Source organism: Callionymus lyra, chromosome 16, assembly GCF_982586985.1.
Source record: "Callionymus lyra chromosome 16, fCalLyr1.hap1.1, whole genome shotgun sequence".
NCBI lineage: Eukaryota > Metazoa > Chordata > Actinopteri > Syngnathiformes > Callionymidae > Callionymus > Callionymus lyra.
Window position 1 is genome coordinate 10,940,630 of NC_141833.1, and position 11,367 is coordinate 10,951,996.

Consider the following 11,367-nt stretch of genomic DNA (forward strand, 5'->3'; position numbering starts at 1 on the left):
AAACTACAGTAACATACATGCAGTTTTCTATTTTCAGTACAAAACTAAACCAAAAGTGATTCAAATAAATATCTGGGATGTTGATAAATGTACTTACTTGAATCAAACTGTAGTGTGTTACTTGAGCATGACTTAAGGGCACTTTAAGAAGACACTCACCCTAATGATTAGGTCCGCAATGTTTACTTGATCTCCTGCTGGTCTGCATGGTTCGGAAGCTTTTTGGATCTTTTTCTCCAGTTGATGCTTCCGGGTTATTGCATACTGGGTGGATATTTTCAGACGCAGCACAACTTTGGTGGGTGAAGCCATGGTGTTGTCAGTGGCACATACTGCGTTGGTTGGGGCCAGCGCAGCATTGGCGGGAGAAACCACGTCATTGGTGGGGGCAGGTGAGGCGTTGTTGAGAGCAGGCACTGCGTTGTCAGGGATGCTCAGGGCGTTGAGATTTATCGCATTCTGGGGCATAACAAGACACCATTAGCACTGAAATCTACCTCGCACTGTAGTAGACACATACCCCTTGTCTTCTTGACCATTTTTAACGTTGCAATGTCCTCCTCTGCATAATTTCCAGGCCACTGTTAGGGGTTTTTGTGTTCCGAGGAACCGACCCCTCCCCACCCTCGTACGTGGTGGTGGAATGAAGGACAGACACATTGATGAGTTTAAGAAAAATGCTCGTTTAGTGAATTATGCAAAAGTCAGAGACAAACTTACGTGCACACGGGCGCTAGCAAGCAGAGAGATCTATCGCAGACGTCTTCGGATGCCAGAACGCAACGATCAGACAAAGTGGTGGATCTTTATAGTAGAATATTCAGTTTAACACCTCTAGTCAAATCTGAATGTAGGATTGGTCAGTGACTGTAAACACTTGATTCTAAGATGGCCGTCGCACGTGATCGTAGTGGAAACTTACTGAAGGTTGTTGTTTTCTGGAGAGAGTTTATTCCCAGCAACTTGTGTCCTTCAGAGTGAATTCTCAGACAGGTGTCCAGACTTCCTGGAATCTGGGATTGTTTAATCTTTCTGTGTGTGTGAGGGTTTGTGACCTCGGCCTTTGAGTTGTGAACCTGAGTTTAGTTTAAGTGAATGCACTGCAAGACAATGATTATTTAATATGAATTAAATATGTAAGATCTTCAATTTTTTTTTAAATAATAATAATAATTCCAAATTATGCTGTGAATTAAAACTGAAGTAATTGAATGCCTAATCATCAAAACAAACATATTCACACTAACTAACTCAAATCTAATAAGTCTATTTTGAAGTAGAGATTTTGTTAAAATATATATTGATATGGAGCCAGTATCCACTGCTTTGAAAAACCTCTTTAACGAGGTAAAAAGAAAGCAGCAGCCCCGTTGTCGGCGACTTGGATGTGGGCTCTTGGTGTGAGGTGTTGTTGACGTACTCCCCCCGTCAACAGTGCATCATTGAGCTCGTCCTGCAACATAGGAAAGAAATTAACAGCATCGCATTCTTTAGACAAATAAGAAACAATACATCTTTAAATCATGCTTTTTATTTAGAATTTACTCATACTAATTCATGCAGACAAAATTAACCCCTTCCTATTTACTACCTAAGTCAGAGAGATAGTAAAACACAGTTATACCTTATTCTCGAGCTGTTTTCTACATGAACAATTTAAACTAATTGAATGCAATCTGGACAGAGCTCCCTTCAGCAGTGTTGATCGACAGAACCGTGCAACAAGAATCACCATCAAGTAACAAACCTATTATCCAGCTAAGTATCTATCTAAGTCCTCCCCCTGAGGGACAAATAAACAACCTAATTTATTTGTATTTAAAAAATGTTTTCTTGAATAACTTTATATCCAAATCTATTGTCAAATCATTTAATTGATCATAATACTCTTTATATTAACTCTCTTAAATTTATTTATGAATAAATGTATTCAATTATATGACATTAATAGCTAAAAAAAATATTCTAAGCTTTGTTTAATCATTATTATTCCTCTTAGATTTGGTTTGAAAGTCTATTGCTAAAGTAAATGGATAATATCAAATAGAAAAAAGTGACTATGTGCAAACTATTTCTGCTTCTGTTTGTTTATTTTAATTATGTTTTCTATAATAGCATTTCTGTCGTTGGAATTCTTGACCTAAGTTTGATCAATTAATAAAAGGCTAACTAAGACTTACTTTATGATTAAAATTAAAAAAAAAAAAAAAAAAAAATCTACTCTATAAAATATTTTTTCCATTATAATTATAATGATTCATTCTTTTATTTTATTTTCTTGTACTTTGTTAGATATAGACACTTATTTGAGAACCTTATTTGCAATTATTAACCAATTTATTATCTTTATTTTAAAGTTCCCCAAAGAACTGTTAAGCTCTAATATTTCAATTTGGTATTTATTTTAGGTTTCCTTTGTTTAAGACATCAATCAAATCATTTTGTCATGTGGATGAAAACTAGTAATTTTCAATGCTTATATAATTTAATTCCTTCAATAAATTACACTTGCAAGTCCATATGTAATTTAGAACTCAACTTGTTTATTTTCCATCAATCTCTTGCTCTAGTTCTTATTTTTTGATCAACTTAGATTAAAGGTAGATTTATCTTTAACAAAGTTAATTTAAAGATTGATATGATTCTGTCATTTCTAAATATATTATTCACTATTTTCTTTCCTGAAGGCATCATTTATTTATTTATTTCCTGATGGGTCTTACATTTTTCCAGAGTCAATTTCTTTTCCCTGCTTTATATTTTTTGTTAATGTTTATAGTTGCCTTAGAATGTTAGAAGCAGCTTTAGAAACATATTTCCATTTCTTATTATTATCTTTTTCAATTAATCAATTTCAGTTTTTAATTCCAAGTTTCACTTTTCATATTGTCTATTGTATTATTGGCTGCTATTGATGTAGATAAAAGTATTCTATTTTAATTTATTTAAAAAATACATCTTCTTAAATTGATTAATGATTAATTCTGAGAAATATGTTTAATCATAACAATATGTTTTCTGTTCTTTGAAACTTCCTCAATGTTTAGATAATTTCCAGCCCATTTGATTGTCCTTTTTATTGTCCTGTTTGATTATTTGCACATCTTAACTATTTCACCACACGTCCAAAGAGTAGTTTCCTAAAACTACATTTGTTCATATATATATTTAAAAGTATGCTAGTCAAGTTTTTAGCTTTAAACATGTTGGCTCATGTTTCTTGTTCACCTGCTAACAAGGAGATCTTTTGATATATTTAAAAGTCTGCAGTGGACAGTGGCTTCTTATTTCTCCCTCACTGGAGGGCTTCTCAACACCACCTCTAGCAGGATAAGATCAGAAGTTACTAGAAGGTCAGTTATGCATCTATTCAGGTGGTGATGAGGATATTGTGTGTGTGTCATGAGTTGTGTATTCCAAACTTTGTAGATCTGTGGATGTCTGTTAAAGTTGGTCATGTGTTTTATTTGAATAAACCTTGAAGTTAGCAGAGAGTTCAAATTATCAGTATGTTTTGACTTCATGGTGAAGAGGGAAACAGAGGCGGGTGTTGGAGGGAATTCTTTCATTCTCACACACACAGGGAGCAGATTGAAGCAGTGACACTTTTTTATCTTATTCAATTTAAATTGAAAACATCATGTGTTTGTTTGTTTATCTCTGAGATCAGTGTGTTATTTGTAATATATATGTGAATGTCTGAGAGTGTTGTGTGAGTTCAAATGTGTTTTATGAATGTAATAGTTAATTTGATCAGGTGTCAGTCAGACCTCTTTAATTATTTACCCACAACAGAAATACAGTATCTATTCTAGATTACTATTTTGCTTATCTTAACTGGTTTCTTTAATCAATATTCACTTCAAAGAGATTTCCTCTTATTCAATAGGTGTTTGGTTTATTCAACTAGAGAGAAGAATGTCATATTTATTTTTCTCAGTGTTTCTTTTAATTTATCTCTTAATCTATTATTTTTTCTTTTACCTTTCCTCCTACAGTATTTTAGTCTCTATTTTTACCATTTTCACTATTTAAGTCTAATTCCCAAAGAACAATATATCATCAATTTCACTCGCATCAAGATGGAGTGGTTTAGTATAGTATAGTCTATTCTCTATAGTATATTCTTTATAGTCTAGTCTCTATAGTATAGTCTGGAGGTGACAAGTCAGCAGCTCTAGACAGAGTCACTTTTAATTTGTTAAAATATAAAATTCTGCATCAGTTGACCTCTCAAGTTTTTGTTTAGTTTTCTTATGGCTGCTTTCATCATAGCTTTGAGTGGAGCAATCAGAGTATGTTATTCTGGGATTAACTGTTTACTGTTACAACTTAAGATATCATGTCTCTAACAGGCTAGATTTGTCTGCTTTTTTCGTCAAATAACGAACAACTTTGCATTTCTTAATCATTTGTCTCAGGGCCCTAGCTTCTCCACCAGCAACCACAGCAAGAGCAACATGAGGGACAGAAGTGTCAGAGAGAGCATAGAGAACACCTTGTTTGTTTGTTAGTTCAGCAGCCACACCATCAGGACCACAAAAATTTCACTGCAGACAAGAGTCAAGTTCGTGCCATTTGTCGTCATCATCACGTTCATCATCATCCCAGATATAGTTGATAGTTCAGTGTGGGGGGTCCAAAGGTGGATCATAGGAATGAAGTCTCAAAAGTCTTTTCAAGATCAGGGAAATCAGATGTTCAATCACGTTGAACCAGTACAGCTGCCTCCCTCTCTGGAGCAGAAGTTCATTCTTGATGGAGAGTTGTTGAGGTTGAGTTCTTGTTTGTTCAGCTCAGTAAAATTGCTTCAATCGTAGGTGTCACCAATAGGGAACTGGACCAAAGTTCCTGGACTAGAAGCCAAAAATGTGCCATTGTTGATCAAAATTCTTTGTTTGTTTCCATCCCCTCATCCTCTTCTCCTGCCACACCCATGCACTCCAGCCAGTGGCCAATAGGGAGCTATGATAGGACCCAAGAACTATCATCATCTCTCATCTTTAAGTCTTTAAGTTGAATCTTAATTAGCTGTATCTGGAGCTCAATAAGAGCATTTTGTTCAACTATTCTATTTATTATGAATTCTCAGAAATCATTGATGTGAGTAACCTACTCATAAGATTAACCATTAAATTAAAAACAGAGTAACTTTTCTTATTTTTCTTCCCTGTCAGGAGCTTTAACTTGTCACCTGTAGTAATAGTTACTTTTCTCTTAAAAAAGATGAGGTCAATAAATGAATAGAACAAATTAATAATATTAATAATATTAATAATAATGCTAAAAATAATAATAGTAATAATAATAGGTAATGAAGCAATAACCAAAATTAATAATTAAATGAAAATATAAAAGAGGAAGAATCTAAAATCTAAATTAAGAACCAAAACTTGAATTAACTAATTAAAATATTATAAAATCCGAGATAATAATAAAAATAAAACAAATAGTAAATTAAGATATGAGTAATAAATACAAAAAAAATAAAATAAAATGGAATAATTTGAGAAAACAAATAAATAAATGCAATTGGATCTAATCACATATATACTAATTAATTAAAATGATTCAAGTCAAAACAATTGTCAATTAACAACTTATTATTTATTTATTATTATTTATTTAACTTCCTAATTAGTTGCACATATATATATATATATATATACATAGCACAATTGACAAAGAGGAATAAGAATGATTGTCTAAAGACCAAATACAACATGTAACTTAATATTCCTCCAATAATTAAAAGATAAAAATCCAATCCCTAATTTACTAAAAAATAATAATACAGTAGTAAATTTAACTTATTGTTAAAATAATAAAATGTATTTAGAGTAATAATTGAAAAATTAAAAAAACAAAATAAACTGCAATTGATTCAATTAATTAATAATTAAATAATTAAACCAATTGAGTCAGAACAAAAGTCAATTAAGGATCAAGCAAAGAGAAAACCAGCAGGGGGCAGCATAGCAAATACAACACCAAAGATCAGAAATTGAGAGTAGAAGAAGAGAAAACAGGAACTAGATATCAACAAACGTACACACGTGCAAGCAGTCAATGACACACTTGTTTTAGATAAGCAGTATTAGTTAGACAAAACACCGAAAGTTACACGCAATGTGACCAATTGTGAGTTGATCAATTGACAATGTGAAATGGGAAGAGAGGATGGTCAATATAATGGGGTCAAAAGGTCATTAATACATGCAGAAACAAAGGATGTCAACAATCAATGTTATTTGTGTTATTGTTATTGAACACTGCAGAAGAAGGAGGAAATTGAAACGTGAGTTGTTTTTGTTTTTCTTCTTAAACCAATTATACCACTAATTAACTGTATATATTCATATATACCTCAATTAAGAAACAGGATTAATAGTAAAAGTCAACAAAGAATGTTACTTTATAAAGAGAAAAGATAATTATATCAAACCAAATAGTGATAGAATTCAAGATGTCTAAGAATGTGGGTGCGTCTAGAGAAGACGTGAATACAATGGGAGGGTCGGTGAGGAAAAGAAGGAAGTCTCAAAAGTTCAACCTCCAAGCGAAACCACTCCCACAAACAAGGAAAAACTCTTTCGGAGCTCATTCGGACTTGTAGCAGCTGAAAAGACAACGTCTGCCAAGCAGCAGTGTTCTTATCAGCAAGAGATAGTGTCCAAAGACACACGAACCTGCACTCTCAGCTGAGTCACAGAAAGTCAGAGATCTCACACAAATAAATGCTAATTTTTACAAGTACCGTGGCGAGAAAAAAAATATTCAAAAGATAAAAATATACAGACACAGACAATTTAAACAAACAATATGTCATGACAATACGACAACAACAGTATTTTACCAAAACAGGCCAGAGAGACACACTATGCTACGTGGAACGAGACTCTTACCAGCCTGTCGTGTCTAAAGTGTTGAAGTCATAATGGCAGGAGCCTCTCAAACCGCTGAATTAGCTTCCAAACACCCTGGATAGGAGACCCCTCAACTCATCCATTCTATTTCAACCCCTGTCGAACTAACTCTAAACTAATCACCAATGAGACTTTGTCCATCACCGTGATGGTTTGGAAAAATTAACTAGCCCTAACTATACTGCCAAATTTTTGTGGAGCCCCTCAACACCGAACACAATGAGATCTAACTGGCCTACACACCGGCTGGCAGAGCCTTCAGACCAGGATATTGGGAGAGACCCCTCAAATCCCACATACCCCCAAATTTGTGATAGCTACTCGGCTTACCGAAAAGGTATGTCTACCATAATCAACCATAGGCCAAGCATCCTAACTATTATAGGAACCTGGAAATGCCCCGTAGAGGGAGCCGGTTATACTCCACCCCTACTCAGAATTCCCCAGGGTTACCAGGTCGTGTAACCGTCTCCTCTGCCTATCAATTCAACTTAAATTCTAATCAACGTTTTTTTCCTTTTTTCAACGATGCTTCTTCTTCCCGGGACACGATAATGTCGTTTACACTTAATACAACAACAAACAACAACTGACCATGCAATACCCCAAAAAACGAGCATCAGCTTATAAAAGCACTATTGAAATATATAATCTAAATTTGTGATAGAACCAGAGACTTACGTTTATTCGTCCAGGCAACCAAAACTAAAAAATATCTAATCTTTCCTAACTTACAATATAAATAAAAAATAAAAATAAAAAATCTATGTAAAAAATAAGATAAAATCTTTCTCACCTGATTCTTGAAGTAAGGTATAATGGGGCCCATGGTTGCCTGGAGAACAATCAGCTCTGAGTTCGTCTTGGAATCTAAAAGGCCTTCAAACCATCAGTCCACGCCAAGGGTCACGTGCACCAAGTTGTTATGGGTTTTTGTGTTCCGAGGAACCGACCCCTCCCCAGCCTCGTACGTGGTGGTGGAATGAAGGACAGACACATTGATGAGTTTAAGAAAAATGCTCGTTTAGTGAATTATGCAAAAGTCAGAGACAAACTTACGTGCACACGGGCGCTAGCAAGCAGAGAGATCTATCGCAGACGTCTTCGGATGCCAGAACGCAACGATCAGACAAAATGGTGGATCTTTATAGTAGAATATTCAGGTTAACACCTCTAGTCAAATGTGAATGTAGGATTGGTCAGTGACTGTAAACACTTGATTCTAAGATGGCCGTCGCACGTGATCGTAGTGGAAACTTACTGAAGGTTGTTGTTTTCCGGAGAGAGTTTATTCCCAGCGACTTGTGTCCTTCAGAGTGAATTCTCAGACAGGTGTCCAGACTTCCTGGAATCTGGGATTGTTTAATCTTTCTGTGTGTGTGAGGGTTTGTGACCTCGGCCTTTGAGTTGTGAACCTGAGTTTAGTTTAAGTGAATGCACTGCAAGACAATGATTATTTAATATGAATTAAATATGTAAGATCATCAGTTAATCAAGTGACTATTTGAAATGTGTGTTAAATCTAGATGATTGATAACAGTAAAGTTGTCATTTCCTTACACCACTAACGACCCCACTTCAACTTATATTGAAGATATTTTGGGTTATTGAAGAAATGTAACATTGATGACACAAGAACTACTTAAAAACATATATATAAAGTTATTATAAAGTTATCTACTGAAGTGAATGACACACATAATATCATAACATTTCAAAGGTCCAGTTTACTGTGCTGACATTTTATTATACCCTTGTCAGGTTAACCATAAAAAGTATGGTTAACTCTGAGGTATTTTGCCCTGCTCCCTACTGTAAGGAAATGACAACTTTACTGTAATCAATCATCTAGATTTAACACACATTTCAAATAGTCACTTGATTAACTGATAATCTTTCATATTTAATTCATATTGAATAATCCTATTCTTGCATTGTATTCACTTAAACTAAACTCAGGTTCACAACTCAAAGGCCGAGGTCACAAAGCCTCACACACACAGAAAGATTAAACAATCCCAGATTCCAGGAATTCAGTGTGAACCTGTTTGAGAACTCACACTGAAAGACACAACAGTCCAGTAAGTTGTTGGGAACAAACTCTCTCGAGAAGAAAACAACTTTGGTAAATTTTAAACGATTAAAACTATAGTCCGTTTCTGTCGCTCCAACACGACATCATACTCTCGTCTCGTCTTAATACTTTGCTTTATGGAGAAAAAAGGTCGATGCAGAGTGTACGGGTCGTTTATTCGCGGTCCAGTCCTATAGAGCATCGCTATATTTAAGGGAAAGTTTCCTGTCCAGGGGGTCGTCTCTTCCGGGGCAGTGGTTCTTTCAAGTTCGGTCATGTCTCGGGTCACCTGGAGAGTAACTTCCTTGCTTCCCTGTTGCGTGGGCGGATGCCTTTGTCTTCCAGCCCCAGTGAAATGTTGGTAGATGAAGCTAGTAATTTATACTTTATATTTTGATTATCGTTTAGCATTAATTTAAGTATGGCGTATACGTATAGTGTATAATAATTTTGAATCCAACAGTTAAGATGTGTAATCCAGAACTGAATATTTGACTGATTTTATGAATCAACAGACTGAATGCAGGAACCAAATCAAGACACTGTTGAAACGACAGGACGGCCGGATGTTAGTGTGTGGAACCAATGCTTTAAAACCACAGAGTGATTACATGGTGAGAACTGTATAGACATGTTTTTGCAAAACAACTACAAATTTTCATTATCTTTTGTCAAATGGTAACTTAAAGTAGAACCTATGTGAACATTTTGTTAACACTAAGATTACCTTATTTTTTGTTTTGCAGTCATACATAGATGAAAACCTGACTATAGAGAGAAAGAATGAAGTATCAGTTTGTCCACTTGATCCTTCTTAGAGCTCTGCCTCCCTCATGATTGGTAAGAATTATGTTTTAATAATACATCTGTGTTTTGCACTGAACTATATATTTTATTTTTTTATTTGAAGGAGACAATGTGTATTCAGCTGTTGGAAAGTTCTTCTCAAAAGGATCTGCAATCAAAACGTCCCAGAAAAGCTTCGTTGGTAAATGAATGAGATCAAACATCAGTGTTTCAGATTTTCATCACATTCTTCTATCCATGACAGATCGCACATTTGTTTCCATGGAGATGATGCCTGAAAGTGAAAACAGTGACACTGGAGATGATGACAAGATCTACTTGTTCTTCAGTGAGAAAGCTGTGGAGTATGACTATAAAACTACGCATGTTAGCCGAGTAGCTCGAGTCTGCAAGGTGATAACAAAAAACATTTGATGAGAGAGAGAGTGCCATTTTGACTTCCTCATGTTTACATAAAAGTAATGCTTGTGATTTTTAGGGAGACCATGGAGGTCCTTTTGATTTTCGGAACAGTTGGACATCATTTGTTAAAGCCAGACTAGAATGTCCAGTTCCAGGTTGCAAAGGGACTTCCATGATCCAGGACACATTCCGCTGGTGTGACCCCCAACAAGACTGGAAGTCATGTTTGTTCTTTGCTGTCTTCACATCACAGACGTGTGTATCTTTCATCCAAGTTTGAATCTGTTTCTTCTCAAAGTTAATCCATCTTTTTACATTCTTTCTACGCAGTTGCTCAGCAGTGTGTGTCTACGGTGTGACCGACATCAGCAGAAGGTTTTCAGAAGGAACATTCATGAGAAGGTCTTCTGATAGATGGGGGCCCAACAAAGATCCATTACAAGTTCTTCAACCTGGCAGAGTAGGTTTTCTATGTTAAAGTTTGTTTAAAATATATTCCACACATCTTATGAAATCCTGCTTCTGCTCATCTTCTTGCAGTGCATAGATAATGCAGCACGGAAGGCTGGAATCAATGATAGTAGAGAACTCTCTGCAAACATAGTTGAAAGAAGAATCAATTTTCCCATAATGATGGAGGCCATTGAGCCACTGGGAGGAAAAGCGTTAATGATTAAAGGAGGAGAAGAATTCACAAACATCATCATTGACCAGGTTCAGACCACAGATGGAGACAAACACCATGTGATGTTCATCGGCACAAGTGTGTATTTGTCATTGTCTCTTGATTAGAAAAAATTATGTGCAAATATAAAACAAACGATTAAAATCTGTTAGAATATGGTAATAAGTATTAACTTGATGTCAAACATAAAAACAATTCTTTGTTTTCTGACATGAAAGAGAAAGGAACCATCGTAAAAGCTGTGAACTATGATGAGAAATGTTCATCATAGAGGAAGTTCAAGTCTTTAAGACCTCAGAGCCCATCAAGATTCTCAAGTTCTCCAATGTCACGGTAATGTCATGACAGAGTGTTGAGCTTCATGTTGTAAGACTTTTTCTCTGATGTGCAGCGTCAGATCTACGCAGGCTCAGACTCTGGAGTAGTACAGGTGTCCCTGTCCTCTTGTGGAAGATCTTTGTCTTGCATGGACT

General features: G+C 35.4%; 1 long non-coding RNA gene across 1 annotated transcript; it reads left to right on the forward strand.

Annotated features, from left to right (window-relative positions):
• Positions 1-9,787: 9,787 nt before the first annotated feature.
• LOC148063639 (uncharacterized) lies at positions 9,788-11,000 on the forward strand. Its single transcript, XR_015713492.1, has 4 exons — positions 9,788-9,988; positions 10,052-10,200; positions 10,286-10,669; positions 10,750-11,000. It is a non-coding gene; the product is annotated as an uncharacterized LOC148063639 (long non-coding RNA).
• The last annotated feature ends 367 nt before the right edge of the window (positions 11,001-11,367 follow it).